At 36.6% G+C, this 20,514-nt stretch overlaps 1 protein-coding gene across 5 annotated transcripts in view; it reads right to left on the bottom strand.

Annotated features, from left to right (window-relative positions):
• Positions 1-20,514, bottom strand: part of LOC133520926 (partitioning defective 3 homolog B) — a 68,543-nt gene that overhangs the window by 46,862 nt on the left and 1,167 nt on the right. The window contains exon 1 of one of the 5 annotated variants that reach the window (XM_061855624.1): positions 1,628-1,713. The exons of 1 other annotated variant lie outside the window; for it this stretch is intronic. The gene's annotated coding sequence lies outside the window, so the exon portion shown is untranslated. Of the gene's footprint in view, positions 1-1,442; positions 1,600-1,627; positions 1,714-20,514 lie in introns of those variants that run through there. 3 more of the 5 variants (XM_061855619.1, XM_061855621.1, XM_061855623.1) reach the window with 3 other exon arrangements.

The raw sequence follows: 20,514 nt of genomic DNA, 5'->3' as shown, positions 1-20,514 counted from the left end.
GCGATGATCTCTCATGAGTCTGAGCCGGGTTTTGATCCCGCTATCTCCGGATTAAAGATCATACGCGAAAATGAAATTTACTGAGCCTAGTTAAATATATGGTCTGTGGTAGCTCCCCTAATGGCTAAGCGGCGCCGGCTTGAAATCCAGCTATGCTAATCACGGGCTTGGCCCGGTACTTGGTATTGTCTGATGATTGCACGGCTCATAATGACACACCCCAATCTAGAGCGATGTAGAACGCTTTATGGAAATCACTGCATTGCTAGTAACGCAAATAATTAACGCGACATTTAAAAGTAATGGCGTATTAAGTTATTAACATACAAGTGTCTCGGCAAACTCTTGTATGCGGCTAAGACAATGGAGCAATTCACAATATGAAAACTTGCACATTATGTGATACGTCCAAGAATATTACGGTTGTATTCAATGTTACAAACGAAACAATTGACGATTAAAGCGCTGGAGTTACTCTATTTAACGGAGGGAATTCAATTTGATATGAAGCGGTAGTGAAACAGCATATTTAGAGGAAAGTTTCACATGTTACCGAGCGACATTTCCCACAAAAGGCGAATGTAAACGAAGGTCCCACGAAGCTGCTTTCTAGTGAGAGATATGGGTATCTAGATCGGTGCCACTGCCATTATGTTACTTACTCTACAAACTACAATGCCAGGGTATAGCTGTGGCAATGATACTCATTAGTGAGGAAAAGCATCGACAGGCGCGCATGGAAATAACGTATCAGCTACATTTGCGGAATGACACCAATATCAGGTGTAGGTATTTTCTTTCTCACATCTGTGTCATCCAATAATAATTCAGCTAGAAATGCACTATTGTGCTGTACAAGCGGTTTAGTTTTAAGTATATGTTACCGTAAATTTTGGTAAAGCTTAAGGGTTCATGGAAGATTTAGTCAGTTAAGTTTAGTCTAGAATCATTCTTGTATTCGGGTGCAAAGGAAAAGGACTTCCACTTAGAGCTTATCGCACGTAATGTTAGGTATAAATACGTTTTAATGAATTTTAGTTATCTCGTATTGAACTGAACAAAGATTTAGCTGTTCTTTTATTTTACATATGCTTTTATAGTGTTTTGGAATATTGCAATATTCATTAGGTTAGGGTCAAATGAAGGAGCATTGGACTCGCGTGCAGTCATGCAACACTGAACACGCCAGCAGAGAGCTCGGCTATTATAACATTATATATACAAACTGATTTTATTTCAAAGTTTTTCTACGTTAAAAAGATTTCCTAATATGTTCAATTTGTTCGTACTGGGAAAACAGTTTTTACATTCTGTATTGTTTATTTCTTGCTGAGGTAGAGCACGAGTTCTAGGACGTTATGTTTTGAAGATTATCAAGGTATTCGTGACAACCGAAACAAGTTTCTTTTAGCTAAATACCAAGTAAACTGTAATGCAGTAACCTCTTACTCGTTTTGCCGCTGCCGCATTCAGGTCCGGTGCAAATTTTATGCAAAAGTAGTCTAACAAAAGCCAATCGCGACAATGCCTGAACAAACTCGGTGTCGCGACCTTTAGCTTTAACAAAAGGTTTTCCGGAGCTACACCAGTAACGATCCCACTTTTTCACTTAATACAAGGTAATTACAGGTTTGCACAATGGTAAGACGTCACAATTTGTCGATGTAAACAAACTGGAGGCTGCGCGGCAAGCAACTGGCTGGTTCGGAGTGCTGCGCGTGCGGCGGCACGGGGGGAGGGCGACAGGTCACCTCCCCCCTCCGGGCCGCGAGGTAGCCAACCGAACCATTCAGAAGTGTTCGAACGACATGTAAACAATGGCTACACCTGTGTCACCATACTGCCTCCGCAAAACGTAACGATTCGTTAGCAGATATCTAGTCCAGCACGGTGCCCATGCATATTTATGTTTTTCGTAATAGTTACTTACGCGTGAATTTCGTAATTAACGTAAATACTTTTAACACACGTGATATGAAGACTCAATTATCATGTCACATGTTAATTAAAGATAATAATTATAGGTGACAGGAAAGCCTGTAGAGATGAAATTGTGGTCACGGCGGATGCATGCGTTATTTCCTGTTCCTCATGAGTTCATAAAACATCTAAAATGAGGATCATGAAATCAGGACAAAAATCGTACAGGACGTCCGGAAAGAGTTATAATGTGTATAATCAAGGTGGTTAATTACATTCAGAAAAAAACTGTGTAGTGGGCAGAAATAGTGAGCGGAAGACCGAGGGTTCAACACTATCAGTCTAAAACAGAGGGAAGAACTTGGTAGGAAGTTTAAGGAGACTTACGTTGTTATGTAACTAGAGATACGGCACAAGTTTGGCGACGCGTGACGCGCGCTCACCTAGCGGAACGGGGTGCCTACCCGCTGACCAACCACCTTAAAGTAAAACGAATTTCAAGGACATGGGAAGTCAACATTTAAAAGTATAATTGGAGACGTGAAAGCTGTGGTGAACACTAAATCAGTTAAGAAAAGCACGGACTTGGCGGATGGGGGCTAGGCGAAAAAAAATGTAAGAGTTTTCCGTCACGATCCTTTTTAACTGTTCACTTGGTTTCCATGAACATGAAATTATTTCCTCATAAATATGTGATATGAAAAGCGGTATGTGTCAACTATCTTTCTTAACTTCGTTCCATTCCAACCGAGTGTTCCACGACACTTACGCATTTATTTTGATACATATATGTTGTTCACATGATAAGAAGAGAAAAAATAAAAATATTTTTAACATTCAGGTTGGGGACTTTTGATGTAGGCCCTACCACTTCTTTAACGAAATATTGAATGCAACAATGTTTTTGGGTACGTGTACAATACAGTAGTAATCTGCAATAGAGTTTGAAAAATACGAGGCGCACAAAAATATGTGTCACTGGTTACGATACGACTCTACTGTAGAGTCGCTTCAACTTGTTACCTGAATATTTTAGATAAATTTGCTGTGACAGATGTTTTTGTACAACACTTACTCGTATTTTTTGTTAGATAAAATATTTTTTTCTTAATGAACCTTTCCCAAAATTTCCTCCGTATTATTGATACGGCGGAAGTTTTGTTGACGCAGGTCATGGTTATGCTAACTCTACCTCAAAACTGTATGTACATCTTAGCGCCATCTAGCTTAATGAGTGTACATTAGGTGCTCAACGACTTCACTAAGCCGGCCATGCCTCTGTCGGCACTAACATAACATGTCGGTTCAGTTCAGACATTTTACGATGGATGGCTATAGAAGCATCCAACGTCTATAGGAATGCAAGAAATTGACTTGTTAGGTATTATTGTAAATACAAAGCACCGCTGAGTAAAGTAATTACTGGATCTATCAACCTGTTCTTCGGCGGAACACTGGTATCTGCTACTCGTATACTGACTTTTAGGTTTGCTTGCACCTTTACTTAGTTCCAACTTTTGTAAATAGATGTCATTGCAAGCTAGAAAGTCAAGTTACAATATGTTGTTGGGTACTTAAGGGAAGTGGCGTAAGTCGCCTTTACTAAAAATTAGTGACATGTGGGAGAATTAACCCTCGGAATGGGGTCCCGATTGCCACACAAAGGGGTCCAACCCGACACCTGCATGCTAACTGAGCTGTAACCGCCGTAACCGGTGAACTCGCAATGTCTTTGTCACTGCAGTTTTCAAGGTCCACGGCGTTTCTACTAAGTGCCGTGCCTAATGTACTTAGATGTTTACTTGAATATGACTCGATCGCATAGGTACTCGTTTTTAGTCGATCATATAATTAGCGCACGTAGGGTCAATTCGTACATACATGCTGATTCGAATGATGGGATTTTGTATTAAAAAAAAAAAATTCAGTGTTTTGACAATTTAAATAGATCATTATCCAGTTTATCCACAATAAATAAAAGTACCCCTAGAATTTATTATAATTATATCAAGACTGAGATCTACGATGAAGGGCTTTTCGAGGAATTACAAAAATCGGTAACCTACAGGTTATGAAGTATGTATATTGAAGTATGTGTATTATAAATAAGCAACTTACAAAGAAGCATTGGGTATGCATCATAATATATAATGAATGTTTACTTTTTTCTATTTATATACTGTTATCGATATACAACTAATTCACTTAAAAGCCAATCTCCAGAAGCCCTGTAAGTGGTTGTACTTATTGGGCAAAGCCTTTTACGGGATTATTCCCCCTGTATCACGGCACACGCGGAGTCTTGCCTGCCATGCTATCAAGAGACAATAGACCTAAGTATATACATACATCCCTTATAAATACTGCATTGATTATTTTGGCGAACGGGACTCTAAACATTGTACCATGTACGGAAAATACGGTAAATAGATATACCTACTAAGAATAGTAAGAATATAATATACTGGAAAATTCATAGGTATGTATAGGTACCGCAGTAGATTGACGACCTGCACTTTATGTAAATATCCTTAACTGAGCTTGCGTTTTTTCTTGTGTTCAGCTGTTGGTGCTTACATACGTAATTGGCATTGGCGAGGTATTCAAAGAACTCTTGCTCGACTAGAAGTATTTATAAAGTAACTGAGCTGATTACGTTAGATTAGAAATTAAAAAATTAATTAAACCGGCTCTTGTTCTCCCCCACGTATATTTTTAGCCACGTCACTGGTATCTTGAAGTTATGTACACCAGTTTCGTTTATTTTTTATATTTGTAATTTCCACAGCTTTGTAAAAGCAATTAGAAACTTAATTTTCCCATCAGTTCCGCTCCGGGACAATGGGAGATAGTTCGATGAAATATTACCATAATGTGCATCGGTGTACATAGTGTTCCTGACGATGACGAGCTTTCACAATGAACAAAAGATCATAATAAGAATTAGAAAAGGTTACACGATCACTAATACCTTTTGTGGGAGAAGTACTGTGTATACCTCCATTAGCTTGGAACATAATGCACCTACCTACGTGGGAACAGCTTTCAACCCTCTTAGACATTTTACTACAGATTGCCTCCTGTAAAAGAATGCTCGCGTTTCAAACCGTTGTCTTGGGCCACCTATCATATTCATGGCACGTTATTTGGTTACGTATTACCCTCGCTATCATCAAGGAAGTGCTATTAAACTTCGGCATACAATACTGTCGACCAAGGTCAGCAGTTCATCATCACAAAACTTAACAAATAAAATATATAGCTGTGGATTTGCTGTGAACAACTTTTTAAATACCTATTCAAGCTGTTATATTATCTAAAATGCGAAAGTTATTGCCTTTTGTGAGAATTGTAAAGTTATTATGAAATTCGCAGAGAAGTTATGGTTGACGCAAACCTTGTTATGATTCCGCAACGCAACGGTCACAAATCACTCAACTTTCATGCATAGTCCGGTGCAAAGGCCTTTTAAGAATAACTAGCCCACAACGTGGGCATGATATGCATAAATATGTAATTTTAGATTGCCCTGTTGTTCTCACCGTAAAAATATGTACCCTAAGCACACAAATTTGCTCAAGAATAGGTCCCATTGATCTTATGTCGAAGAATTAAGAATTATGGACATATTTTTAATTAAGTTGCGTTTACCCATATTTTTACTCTTAACTTGTACGTGGCGACATAATTTGTCAGTACATTATAAATATGTTATTACCTACATAGTTTCATATTAATTATTTACTATCGCAGCAAACAAAAACTGGTGACTGAAGAAGATATTTCTTATCTCCCTACAAAAAGGCAAAAATTATTAAACCAAGCTTTCTCTATTCTTGAATAACAAGAATATATCAGCCATTGGTATTATGTACGCTCATAGGTAATGTAAATGAAGCACATGTCGGATACTTTCCTTGTCGGAGTACCGGAAAGTGGGTAATTGCTGACTGTCGGTATTTTATTTAGAATTTTATTCGGTGGGGTGCGCACGCGCACCCGAGGGTGACGCTCGTGGGAGAAAACGAGAGTGAGAACTAGACGAAGCGCTTCTTGCCATTTTTGACTAGTTAAGAGTAGTTCGCACCACTAATTATCGCAATTATCGAAACATTACGATTGTCATGTTTTTGCGTTTCTCAAAGATGATATAACGTTCTTTCTTTTATAAGATTGCGCTTGTCTTACGTGAAGCTTCACATTAAATTGTGTAGGTAGGTACTAACTAGTTGGTTATCTTAGGTATAGCGCCGAAGGCAGGCACAATGCCTACGGAAACGCTCGCTTGGTTCCTTTTTCACGTAAATAATAAAATCGGCAGCTGAGTTTCGTCATCACGTGAGCACATTGTTATCATTTTGCCTCAGCCCCGAGTTGACCGCAATGAGTTTAACGTTTAAGTATAAGTTCGTAATAATAGCCAACTTATTGGCTTGGCTTGACACGTTGGCGTTTCGCGTTATCGGCCATTCGGCCATATCAGGAATTGGGCCAATCCTGATAAATATTAACGAAAATCAATAAACCAAACGGGAGCGCGTCAAGTGTCTGTTCCTATTTGATTACATTAAATGTGTTTATATTGCACTTGATACCGTACGGTTTCGCCACACAATTTGAGTTGTTCTGTGGTTACGCTGAATTTTCTGATTTTTACCAGCAAATGAAACATGTTATTTGTATCAGGTATCAAGAAAACACGGACTTGGACATGAACTTCCGACCTTTACCCACACGATTTGAGAAGTATTTTGCCAAGGATCTGGTGACATTGCTTGCTTTGTCATACATAATAATAAGACAAGAAGTCCTGAAGTGTAACAACAAAGTGTGATTAGCTTATCAGAACGTGTTCTACCATTGCCTAATTAACTTCCAAAATCGCCGTTGAACATCATCTAGTGTGAAGCGAAGCTCCGAACAATAGGGAGCGATAAGATAAGTGGTCTGAGTAAACCCTTTGCTTGTAGCAAGTAATTTAGATGCCGATAACAGGTCACGCAGGCTCAAGGAAAGGACCGTGCGACATTGCCGGGTTGACGACTACTACCCTGCTAGTACTTCAGTCGCAAATAGTACATAATTATAAGCCATATACTAATTCTACACTATCGTTGACCTATCCATTTCGCAAGCTTTTGCGAAATAATTAAAGCTTATCTACATTGCTTAGGTACACTCGAATAATCTTGACACTGGCTCTAGTATCATTGAGTTGACTCGAGTATGTATGTAAGTAAATACGTTGGGAAACATTTTTTCTTTATCTTTTCAACACTCTGCATTCTACCTAATCGATAATTCTGGGAATAAAATTTGGATACTGTTAAAAAATTAACAGTATCCAAAAATACGCTATTAGAAATAGATAAATAAAATATGAAAGTATAATTTTATAGCCTTATAAAATCCTAAACCAATGATCATGAATAAGTACTTGCATAATAATTGCCTTTAAATAGTATTTTAATAATTATCTCGTACAGTCTATTCTTAACTCCGTTTGAAACTCATACCACGACCTGCTCGTACTTATCTTTTATTTGATCCGCGTGGTAATGCGTGGTATGTCTAAAGTAGTTAGGACTGTCCGTCAAGGCTCCAGTCGGCACGTACGAGGCTACGCAGTAGGTGTAGACCCCGTCGACGGTCGCGGCGCAGGACCCCGAACAATGGGAGTGTGCGCCAGTACTGTTTCACATTGTTTTGAAACGCCGCCGACCACGCTTTGTTCCTGGATCATAAACGCGGCTGCCAATAGTGCCAATTTACACCAGCATTTTTATAAATAATATATAAAGTTAAGGTGCCAGTGGCCCCTTGAAATTATTAAGCTAACTTGAAAATCACTTTGAATCTAACTTTTTTCTTCAGTAAGTAAATGATTCAATGTCCTATTTGAAATGTATGATGAATATTGGCACTAAAGTAACATCATATATGTATAATAAATATATAAATAATGAGTGACGTTTTTTTTGCAGAAACGTCAATTTGACACTGACATATCAGATCCATATCGTTTGAATCGGACTGTAATTTCGAGCGCGATATTTTTACAGATATTTGTAGGTATGCACATTTCAAGTCAGTTTTGGAAGTGTTTTAGAAAGCGCAGTTAACGGTTAAATCACATAAAATGATTTCATTACAGTAGAACTGCTGGTTAAAGTAATTAGTAATTAAAGCGAGTCTAAGTTAATGAATAAGATATAGGATTACAAGTAAGTAGTAGGTACGCAAAATATTTCGTAGGATTAAGATTACGATTTACGAAATACACTGCGTATAATCATGGATATCCGGTAAATTGTACGTAGATGAAGATTAAGAAACTAAAATTAATTTTACATGTCAAGTTTAATCCGGTCTTATCATTGCTACGAGTACTCGTATGTAAATTATACATTGCTTTGCTGCAAATCGTAAAACGTTCGATAAAATTAATACAGCTTCTAGTTTTATCATCACATACCTACTCAAGGTATAGTAATACCTATTGTATTATTTATATAGGAAAATGAGACTAAATTCACTGAATTCATAATAATTATTTATATTCATAATAGGAATAAGTTAATGTACTCTTAAGGCGATATTGCGAAGTATGGTCTCTTTTTGTGTAAAGGATTTTTGTATATGCTATCTATTTGAATATATAACAAGCCACAACCCCTTATTGATCAATGATCATACTGTCAAACTTATCTACTCGATATGTGCATTTTTCCTTCCCCGATATTCTTATAATAAAACCTGTAAAAAGTGAACTGAATCCGTAGTCACTATTTCAAGACAAACCAGAGCAAAATATGAAAATATATATTTATATATTTTGTGGAAAAACACGGTATATCATTAATGCTACATGCTAATCAGCAGTCCTACCCTACTGCAATAAAATTGGTTAAGTAGAGATTACCGTCAGTTGTTCATAATTGGTCTCTGGATGCCCACGCGCATATCTGGGCCTTGAATCTTCGCCACGCCTACGCCACAACATGATAGACAGCTCTGGGATTTATCATCATATGAGGACGTCTACCAAGTGCGGTGGATTTTAATGACGGTTATAAACATGATTCATGAAAGTCAATTGTATTAGTTTATTTGACTGAATGCTCTTTAAAGCGATGAATGCGGTTAAGTTTTGAATTTCAGTGAGATAAACTTAAAATAATTCTTCTGAACGTCAGTCGTTATTGACTTTGATAAATAAATTTAAAAAAACACACACAAACACGTGAATATTTGATATTATAATTATGTTGGTATATACTTTATATAATTAATAAAGGTATTCTAGATCTGCATACGGCATTTTTCAATTTTGAGAAGGAATTTACTCACCTACAAATGATAGGCAAGTAATCAAGTTTTTACATTACCTCATCCAACTTTTCTAAATATTTTAATGAATCCCGGTGTAATCTCGATCAGGCGAGGACGGGTTGGTAGCGGGTTAAAAAAAGATAACTTTTTTTATAACAAACACGCTTTGAAATCCAAAAAAATTCTTAAAGAAAGATACCATAGAGAGGTTCCGTGTGAAATGGCCGCTAACGACAGCGAAGGGCGGGCCTTGGTAGCCTTATTTTCACTACCTGAGAAAGACAGGTACACATACAAGCAGCCATTAGTTTGCTGGGTGTCCATTGTGTTAAAATCATATTTACCTGAACTCATCTTGCTCACCAACTTTAAAAAACGCAATTTATGTAATAGGTCAAAATGCGTGTCGCGGCGAAATAAGTAATGTCATGGAGTTCCTAAATTCATTAAGCATACAAGGGCGAGTAGCACTCATAAATAGACAACAAATTGGCCTTGAGAACTGAAGCGGTTTCGGACAAAACCGTGTTTCTATGTTAAATTTAGGAAACTACTCAAAGAACAATGGTGGACTTTTGTTGATATTTGTTCGTTTTATTGCCCATTGTTGCTGCTTCTTTTTTACGTGTCTGAGAATTTGAGATATGAATGAATCTGTTGATTCCATGTGATCACCTGGAAGATACATATAAACCGGTAGCTATTTAAGTTCGATTAGCTTAAAAATTTGTAAAAATTTTGAGATAAGTTAGATAAGTAACGCCTATGAAGGCTAATCGGATCCTTCTACCAAATCTGTTTACCTAATTACCTGCCTGGATTTCATTATAATTCTTTCAGAACAATCTATCGCGATTCACCATATATTGACATTGCTTTAACATTAACATATTTTTATATTACCTATTTACCTACTACTTACGCTATATCGGTCAGATAGCTGTACCCGACAGATATGCGATCTAAGTTCAAAAAAGCCGCATGATGAAATCATTAGAATTTAATCGATATAAATGGAACGCATGCAATAATTTTATAGATATTTTTCCTTTTATTTTTGTTGTTTATCATACGAATCAAATGCTCGCTTTCAAGAAAAGATTATGATAATTCGGTAAACATATGTGTAACCAACCAGTTATATTTTAAATAATGTCGTGATCGCGTTCGTAGACCTATTATCGACTTTTGTCGGCTCGACCAAAAGTTGCAATGCGTACGACTAAAACAATAGAAACATGAGCTTCGTGTCTCTGCTCTGCGATGTGAATAATAAATTATGGTAGGCAGTAGGCACAAGTAATCCAAGTTTGTTTTCCTTAACACCGCTCCGTGAATTACTCATACTTACAGCTTGAATCACTATTAGTAGCACAAATTACATTAATGACTGTTTTGCTCGATCTAAAATCAGTGTTAAATTACCAGTTACGTATGCAAAACTAAAATAATGTTTTTAAACTTGTACTTTTGTTTTTGTTTGTATATACTTTTTTAAGCTTACAAGAATTAGATGAGAATAATACATTTAGTGTAAAAAATATCAAGAATTTTCAGTCTACGATATTTATTCAAAATACGACCCGATACAAGTGAGCAGGATAGAAGCGTTTTTAGTATATATATATATCTAATAGGTACTATTCCATGTTAATGCATGATATCATTGCAGCAGTTCAGAAATCGAGACCCTAAGCATGTACTTACGCTAAAGAGAGATTTGACTTATTTTTGAGATTGCACTTGATGCACTTCCTCATCAAGTTTCTCGGAATGCCAGCAAGTCTGCCAGTCTAACGTTACACAAAACGATGCGCTGAAGGATCTGGTGGCAGTGATAAGGAATGCGAGTGCGGTATCTTTGTCGCATTACTGGACTTGACACGGCACTGCACGTGTGCATGACTCAGTTCCGAGGACCATGTATGGTACGCCCACTATTTATCTCTTGTAACAATGATACAATTACGTTAGCAAAAATATGTGTATTTAAAACGCTTGTCCTTGTGAGTGGTAAGGAACCAGTATAACTTATATTTCGCTGTAAAAAGGTGTATACCAAAATTGTTGATAAATATGTAAGCACTTAATTTAAGGACCAGAGATTACTAGGACCAGAAATACATATTAGCATATTGTAATGTTCTCTTGACATTTTTACTTCGCCTAAATTCTAAACTTGTAATTTACATGGCTCAAACACAAAACTGTGTTCGCGTCTTTCCTGTAGATACTCCCAAAAGTTAAGGGCTATCAAAGATAATTTTCTTATTTAACCCTTATCCACATGAAAAGCTACTCCGTTTATTTGGATAAGTATGATAAAATCACTAGGTACTTGCATGCCCACAAGCTGTTAGCTATTGCCCACAGGAGAGAAAACTTGTATGTTCCTCCGAATTCTACAGTTTTCTCTGTGTGTCTACAGGAAAGACGCCAACACAGTTTTGTGTTTGACCCACAAACAGAACTTAGGTACTCATGGTAAACTTTAAGAAGTAAAACGCAAAAAAAGATTAGAGACATCTAAACAAGGCTTGACATTTATAGTATACTAATTAGAGCAACATCTGCTACTGTAACGACGATCGGTTTTTGTGGGGCGGCAATGGCGGCATGTCCTGTGGGTCAAGCGAACGAGACGTAAACGGCTTACAGACCGTTGTACTTCCAATTCCAAACGAGGCCGACCAGCCCAGACGCATAAAAGGAATAAGAAGATTAAGAAGTGTGGTGGAAATCTTAACAATTGCAGAAACTTAGCTGAATGATGTAGGAATATATAGAAAACGCAAACTAGGTATCATTAGATTTTACTATAGGTATGCGAAAACGTCAAATAATATGATAAAAATTATGTGCTTTTGAGTTGATTGACCTAAAATGGGCGCTAATCTAATTTGGCTTTCGTCAAATTATCTATGGCCGCGGCTAGAACTTATGGCACACATGTAACTTTCCTATTTATGTGTAATGTTCATTACATTATATACACTAAGCACATTCAGCTATAGAGTTACTGAACAACGTACAATGTACAAACTTCTATGTAAATATATATAGATAAGTACGACTACCACCAGTTTGACACTAACATATTCGCTAGCATATGTTAGGTTCATATTATTACTTATGTATATTAACGTATGCGGAGTGAAATCGGGACAAAGTTTTGAACATATAAACAGAAAAAATTATACTGTAACGTAACTGCCAATTTAAAGTAGGTATTATCTGGTAATTATTCCGGTAAGTTTCATGGGCATTGGATTATTTCTCTTGAAATTATGGTCAATCTAGAACAGAGGCCACCAAATGGCGGACCGCGGGCCGGGTCCGGACCCCTGACCTATACATTACATTTGCTTATTTAATAAAAACTCATGTATAAATAGACCGCGATGGTGATTTTATTTAAAACCGGACCTCTGAAGAAGAAGGTGACGCCTGATCTAGAAGAACACCGTCACGAAACAGTAGGTATGTAATTTCTCCAGTACATTTCCCTATCCTAGGGCCGAAAGCGAAGATAGTGGAACATTTTTGTGGAAACGGGTTAGGGTTACAAAAACTACTGCTAAAGTCTGGTTCAGGGAAACATTCCAGCTTAAGCTAGTTTTCTGGGAAAGATCGATAAAAAGAAAATGAAGGCCCGCTGAGTCACAAAATCTTACAGAGATCTTATATCTTATATTGTTTAAAAATATCTTGAAGATATGGGGATCGGCAAACGTTCCAGAAAAGTTAAGCTCACAGTCTCCGAAAAAAAAACAGAAAATCCGGGTACGTCATTATGATCAAAAACCGGCCAAGAGCATGTCGGGCCACGCTCAGTGTAGGGTTCCGTAGTTACTCTTCCGTCACAATAAGCTAAAATGGAGCTTAAAGTATAGTAAATTGTTAACCAAGGGATGAAACGGTACCTTTCACCCGAGTTAAACAAATAGGCATAATCAGTACCTAATTAAAAAAAGTCTTTTTACTATGAATGGAAAACTTTTTGCGATAACTCAAAAACAGCTAAACTGATCATGTCCGCTATAGTTTTCATTTAATGTCTTTCCTAAGCTCTACTTTCACGATTTTTTTCATATTTTTTGGACCTATGGTTCAAAAGTTAGAGGGGGGGGGGGGACACATTTTTTTTTCTTTCGGAGCGATCATCTCCGAATACATTCACTTTATCAAAAAATGTTTCTTGAAAACCCCTATTAGTTTTGAAAGACCTTTCCAACGATACCCCACACTCCAGGGTTGAAGCGAAAAAAAAATTTCACCCCCACTTTACGTGTAGGGGAGGTACCCTAAAAAAAAAAAATTTTAGATTTTATTGTACGACTTTGTCGGCTTTATTAATTTATATATCCATGTCAAATTTCAGCTTTCTAGCACTAACGACCACGGAGCAAAGCCTCGGACAGACAGACAGACAGACAGACAGACGGACATGGCGAAACTATAAGGAACCCTAAAAATGTAAATAAAAGAACAACTTCATATTTTTGCATTATGGGATTTATGGGGGACTAATCACAATTATGTCACTTAAAATGGATATTCATGGCAAGGTATCTATGATTTTGAGAACGCCAATGGTCCAACCCAACGGACAAGAATGGGAAATATGTTTTTTCTGAAAAAATATTTTTCCTAAAAATATAAACATTTACTTACTTACTTAATACTTACATTTTAGTATGAAAGTTTCCTAAAGAAGTTTTCCTAAGGAAGATAAAATTGTAACTAAAAAAATCAACATTTCGTCGCTATACTTACGCAAACTCGTATCTAATATACATAGATACGAGGTTGAGTAAGTATAGCGACGATTTGTGTTTTCGACACCGATGGCTTGTATGTACCATATCTGCCGTATTTTATGTACCATTAGACATAGTCCACATACGAAGCTACTGGTATGATATATATTTTGGTATCTTACGATATCTTATAACAAGGCATCGTATGATACCTTGCGATATTATAGCTCGGTATATTACGATATATTTTGGTATATTTCGTCTCTCTCACAATGTAGGTGCTAGACAGGGAGATATATATTTTTTGGTATCGTTGGCGAGTGCGGTGCTAAGCTATGCAATAACATATTTGTCGGTATCTGTCCATCTGTCTGTCTTACGGTATATTTATATATATTATCGCTCCATCTGTGGCGGGCTTAAGGCAGTCGTGGTAAGGCTACTGTTCGCAGAGCTGACTACATGTTTCATAATAGCAAATTAACACAATTAGCTCCCAACTCTTTCAAGTAGGTACCTACTTATGGAATAATCGATGGCCTCCACCTCTTTAATTATCGTGCAGTGACCTTAGCGCGGTGTAAACGATCCGGTTCAAACTCATCGTGTAGGTCTTAATGCTTTATTTTTTTGCATAAGACTTTATAAAAATCGTAAAAATACACTTGACAATCTTTTTCTTTCATACATCAATCTGGAATCGCTTCAGTCTCGCCTTAAGTTATTAAAAATCACTTAAATAAAAATATACCGACAACGGCAACATGTGGAAGCCATTATCAACGTACACCGGCCGACTAGGAAAGAAAAATAATTACCGACATGTAACATTTTATTACGATAGCCGTAGAGGCTATTTTACTTAATGCTATTAATAAGTGTAGTGTTTTTTATCAGCCCAGCCTACAGTTAAGAAAAAATCGAGAGTTTCGTTCGGCCAAAGACCTGCCATCCATCCACTTGATGATCTGGCAGGAAACTCGACATATGGTGCTCGAGAAGGCCGGAGATTTTTTTCTAATCACTTGTTGAGATTTATTGAAGGACATTTTGAATGCTTGAAATTTAATATGGATCATTTAGTTTCTTTCGAACTTGAACATTTTAACTGAAGTTGAAATTAAGGGTATAAGTTATAGAAGCTTATTTTATTGTTTCTGGAACTATTTTAAGTGTGACTATTTAAATATTATGGTTTTATCGAATTTAAGAACTATCGAACCCGTTCGAATCACGACAAGGGTCCTATTGTTAGTGTTCAATTTTATAGCTTTTCTCGAAGCATTGCCACACGGTGCCCATAAAACTTGAAGCTAGATATGAGATCAAATTATATTCCTCTTCGGTGATGGATTATCCGAAATGAAACGTGTTGGGAGTTTTTGATGGCTGTCATATTTCTGAGAACCGGTCCTGCGTGCCGGTACAATAGCCGAGGAAGGCGCCGCACATACCTGCAGGGCTTGCCCCGAGACCCACCATTGTTTTGTCTACCTTCTTATTTTGGATTTTTACCATGCTGAAAATATGACAAAACTTAAGAGGGAGTACGTGACTTTAAACATAAACGCTGAAAACATTTCGGTTTTTAGAAGAAAATTAAAAAAAAAAAAACTGTAATAAATTCCTTTCTTAAGTTTTACATTTCGGTGCGTAATCCATCTTTGATCAGGTAAACTGCATCTTGCATCTAAACTCTAACATTCCTAAGCTAAGTCGCTAAGATGCGTGTCGATTTTATCACATTGTTTCGCCAGTGGACCGGCAGTGGGCTCGTTAGATCGCGGGTCGACCTGAGCCCTGTAATTTAAAAAACGACGCAAATCTGTACAGTGTCTGGGCGACTTGTGATCTTCTTGAAATAAAGAAGTCACTTGTGCAACGGTGCAATCGATCATGCAGAAAGGGGCAAATGCTACGTTTGCCAAAACTAAAGTATTCTAACTACATACCTACTTGCGCAAGGATGACGTTGGGTTGCTAAATCGATGTAGTATACAATTCATGCATTATGTATGACAATCATTACTCCTATTCGCCATTGCTCGACCACTACACTTTTTTTCCCGTTTAAAACCGTGTTAGTGGAAACTGGTGCCTACCTGCTAATAAGCAGGGGAACCTTAACGTAATTTAGCTTTCGCGATCATTCTAATATTACGACTAGGTAGGTAGGTAGATGTGGTCTTCGTATTATGAAACTAAGTGTTACGTGACTCCTTATGTTTTTAACATTTATCTAAGCTGTTACGGCCGGCCAGAGCATTTCTTACAAGCTAAAAGTAGCCTGGCGAGCTTTATTTGTTATACAATTGGCAAGCATGATCTAGCAGTTGTAAAACCTCCATTACAACTGTCAGTGAGGCCGAAGCTAGTGATCCTGGGGGCCTAGCTAATCGTACAGACACGAACGCCAAATGAAAAAAAAATCTGTCGGAGGAAATGTAAAATGTATATATGTACATATGTATATTATGAAAGATGCTGCGAAGTCACGTGACTATTCGCATACATTATTGAAGTACCGATTGGGGTTTTCTATCAGCGATTGTTATCTTAGCTATGGTCCTTGGGATTCGAATTCTAGTAAAGGACATATAGTAAAATATTATAGTTTTAGTTAGAATGTTTTTTTGTTTCATGTCAGTATATTATTTTCATAGATATAAGAAGTAAGGAGATTTATAACGAAGCATAATTTCAACGAGTCTCGCTGTCTCCAACTGTCCCCCACCACATCATTAAAGGCGTGGCCAGACAACCAACTCACGCGCTGTGATTGGCCAAACCGCGCGGTGTAGGAGCCTAGAGCGGCGGCACTAGAGTGAGGACAATTCGATAGAGCTATCGATATTTTACATGTTCTGAAAATGACCTTAGAGTTTTGACATATTTGTTTTAAGTAATAATTGCCATAGACTTAATTTATATTCCTTTAAATTTTTGACCTTATTTACGAGCTAAGAATTTTAAGGTACGTGTAAGGTATATTAGTTGAGCCATAAGTTCTCTCACAAAGGTTTTTACTGATAAAATGTAATACAAAGCTTTTAATTAAAAAAAAAAAAATGTACCATGATGCGAAAGCTTGTTTATGCTTAACTAATCAAATTGGTTTAAATTTCAGTAATTATTTGATGTAATGTTTGTTTAAATTGTTTACTTTGGGATTGTCGTTAGACGCGAGCGCTTCATTAAAAAAAAGTTTCAGTTTATTATAGCATATTTCGTCACCAATTGAAAGCAATTCCAGCATGTTATATAGTAAGTATAATGCACCATTAAATAAGCTTTTATATCATATGTACGAATAATAAGGAAACAGTAATCATAATTATCAGTAAAAATCTTTCTGATAGAACTTTTGGATCGACTAAGTATACAATATACTATTATTTTAAACATATTTATATTCTATCTGTAACTGTAACTGGAAACATTTTTCTTGAAAATGATCCGAACAAATAACACTTTTCTCGCTCATAAACCAGTTAGGGCCCTCTTCCTGTAGCATCTATCCATTTTTCGTTAATACTGGGATTTTTAGGGAAACTGAAAAAATTGCAATCATGAACATATTTCTTTTTTGACTCACTGTAAACTGTACCTCTGTAAATTCCATTCACCACCGTTTCTTTTTTAATTGTTTACTCTAAATAATTGTATACTATTATTTTCAATTGTAGTATTGTTTTTTTTTTTACTTGTAAACCTTATTATCCACCACAGGACAGGCTATGCCTAGTGTGGGGGCCAGCATAAATGTAATACTGTTATTATTTTATTTCTGAAATAAAACAATTGTACAATTGTACTTAATTAAATCAGTTTATTTTTTGGCTTACCTTTTCGATTTTTAATCCAAATTAAAAAGTATTAAATTAAACATTAGGTGCATATAAAATAATTGTAAAATTTTACTTGAAAAATAATTACTTTCGTATGAAAGTAATTATTATTAATGTGTGTATACACTATATCCAAACATTTTTATCGATAACGCTCAAAGATCAATTATATGCACGAGCACCACTCTACTTCGCGGCGTCAATGAAGGGAGCGGTTGGCGGTCGTACCAAGAAACAATAATGTCCCTGTGAATATCGTTAGCGGTTTAATGCATTGCGCCGTTGCTAAGGACACTACAAATAGTTTTCCATGCCAAAGCGTCAATGTAGAATGCATAGACAAATTGCCACGCGTTTGTATGACAACATGGTCTGACTCAGAAAAATCATATGTCACTGGATTTATTTGTTAAAATGTGTGGTTTTATTGACTAATACGTGAAAAAAAATGTACTATGTAACTCCATGATCCTTATAGTTTTTCGATGCACTCCTATTTCGACACAAAATAGCGCTATAATTCGGCATTTCAATAAAATTGACGCGCACATTGTTCAATGACAGCTAAGTTGCTACTGTCTTACGGCGGGCCGGTATGGCCACGATGTGGCCATGTCGCGGCGACACGCGCCACGCCTCCGTCAGCCATCTAGTACTTTCTATGATCTGAGATTATTTTATATCATCGTCTTTATATTACTGTCTGTACGTTCTTGTTTTTTTGTCCCCAAAAAATGTGACAGATTGGTGCTTTTTGTATGAGATGAAATTGTGTTTTTAATTTTTCTTATGTAAAATATAATCTGCAGCTAGAAAGATTTGATAGAAGACATAGATACAAGCATGACAGAGTGGTCAGAAATAAGTCAACGAAAAGAATTTTGACCCAGGTACAGGTACTCACAACACATGCCTTTATTAAGCTTACTGTGGGAATCCGTATGTATAAGCATTCTAAAAAGATCGTTTAACTATTTATACAGTTACATTTAATATAACTTAAAACTAGGTTATTTATACATTACAGTACCCCTAGTGTAAATTTATTCGATAGTGAAACGTGACGTACGCGTTTGCGTTAAGTCTCATTTTATATGGGATTTTGAGTTTCCAAAACGTCCCACTTGGCGCGCTGTTTCTAAATCCCATACAAAATGAGACTTAACGCAAACGCGTACGTCACGTTTCACTATCGAACAAATTTACACTAGGGGTACTGTAATGTATAAATAACCTAATAAAATAAATAATTAATAAATTTACACTAGGGGTTCAGGTAAGTACAATTCTCAAGAACAAAAACTTAATATGCAAACGTTAGTGTTAGTATCAGTACTGCAAAGGTATATCGCAAGGTCGGGGCTTCCTACGATCGCATATTTCTCTGCAACGCGAGTTGCGGCGAAGGCAGGTGCGCTGCAAGTGAATGTCTATTGCTAATGATGGAAGATAAAGGTCTCGCAATTGAACGTAACGCTCACAAGTGCTCTGTTATTGTTTGATGAATATGCTAAACATAACATGACGTCAAGAAACTAAATAGTAACCTAAGGGTAAGGCAGTGATTACGATACCTTATTACCTTATTAGTATAACAGTATGAGGTTCTTCAAAAAAGGTGTGTACAGATTTTTAAAGATCGGCAACGCGAATGTAACACCTCTGGAGTTGCAGGCGTCCATAGGCTACGGTGACTGCTTACCATCAGGCGGGTCATATGCTTGTTTGCCACCGTCGTGGTATTAAAAAAAAACTAACAATTTTAAAGGTCTCCGTCTTTGTTTTTTTTTTTTCTATATACAAGATTTTTACTGGTAGGTACGATTAACAAAGAAATCTCGAGGATCCGGAACTAATGTAGGGGTTCAAGTGATCTTTTTTCTGCGCTTACATTATCACACTGCCTTCTCTCTGTAAACCAGGACTAAAAACCAGAATATGGTGATTTTTTTTTTTTTATATATTGTTTTAGTGTATAACGTAAAATATTAACATATAGATTTACTCTAACTTCCGGTAATCCGAACATTCCACTAATCCGGCTCTCTTGTGACAATGAATGAGATTAACGAGATAGTGCTGTAATTTAAAGAGATTAATAAGTAGCCGTATTAGACGTGTTGGTTTACCTACTTAAAACTTACGTAGTACCTCAACATATAATTCAACATTATTAATAATTTATATACCAACCTTAGGCAAGCATACTATAAAGACTTCCCTTAGAAGTGTTTATTAAATCGGCTACACGCATGAATAGCTTCGATGGAACTTGCACAAGTTTATTATTTATGGTAAGGATGAATATCCTTTATACAAATTGTCGGGAAATATGAGAAGAGGAAACAGTTTCACTAACTTTAGCAATATTAGCAGGACGTGGTATGCTTATTTGCTTGTATTACCTGCAATTAACGGTAAAGGTATGTTAATAATGTAGCAGAAAATACGGTTAAAAGATTTGGTCCTTCGAGCCGGATTTTTTACGACAGTTTCTAAATAGCGAAGTTGAGTGGGTTTGAACTAAGTGTAGATGCCATATTCATGCATTACGTAAAAATCGTACAAGTCTCTCCTAACTTAGAATATAATAACTTAATAACGACGAAAATAACGAGCCAAAAGTGTGTCATCTGCAACCATTATTATGAAAT

The sequence above is a fragment of the Cydia pomonella genome, chromosome 9 (assembly GCF_033807575.1).
Source record: "Cydia pomonella isolate Wapato2018A chromosome 9, ilCydPomo1, whole genome shotgun sequence".
Lineage (NCBI taxonomy): Eukaryota > Metazoa > Arthropoda > Insecta > Lepidoptera > Tortricidae > Cydia > Cydia pomonella.
The sequence above is the reverse complement of the archived record's forward strand: the minus strand, read 5'-3'. Positions and strand labels throughout refer to the sequence as shown.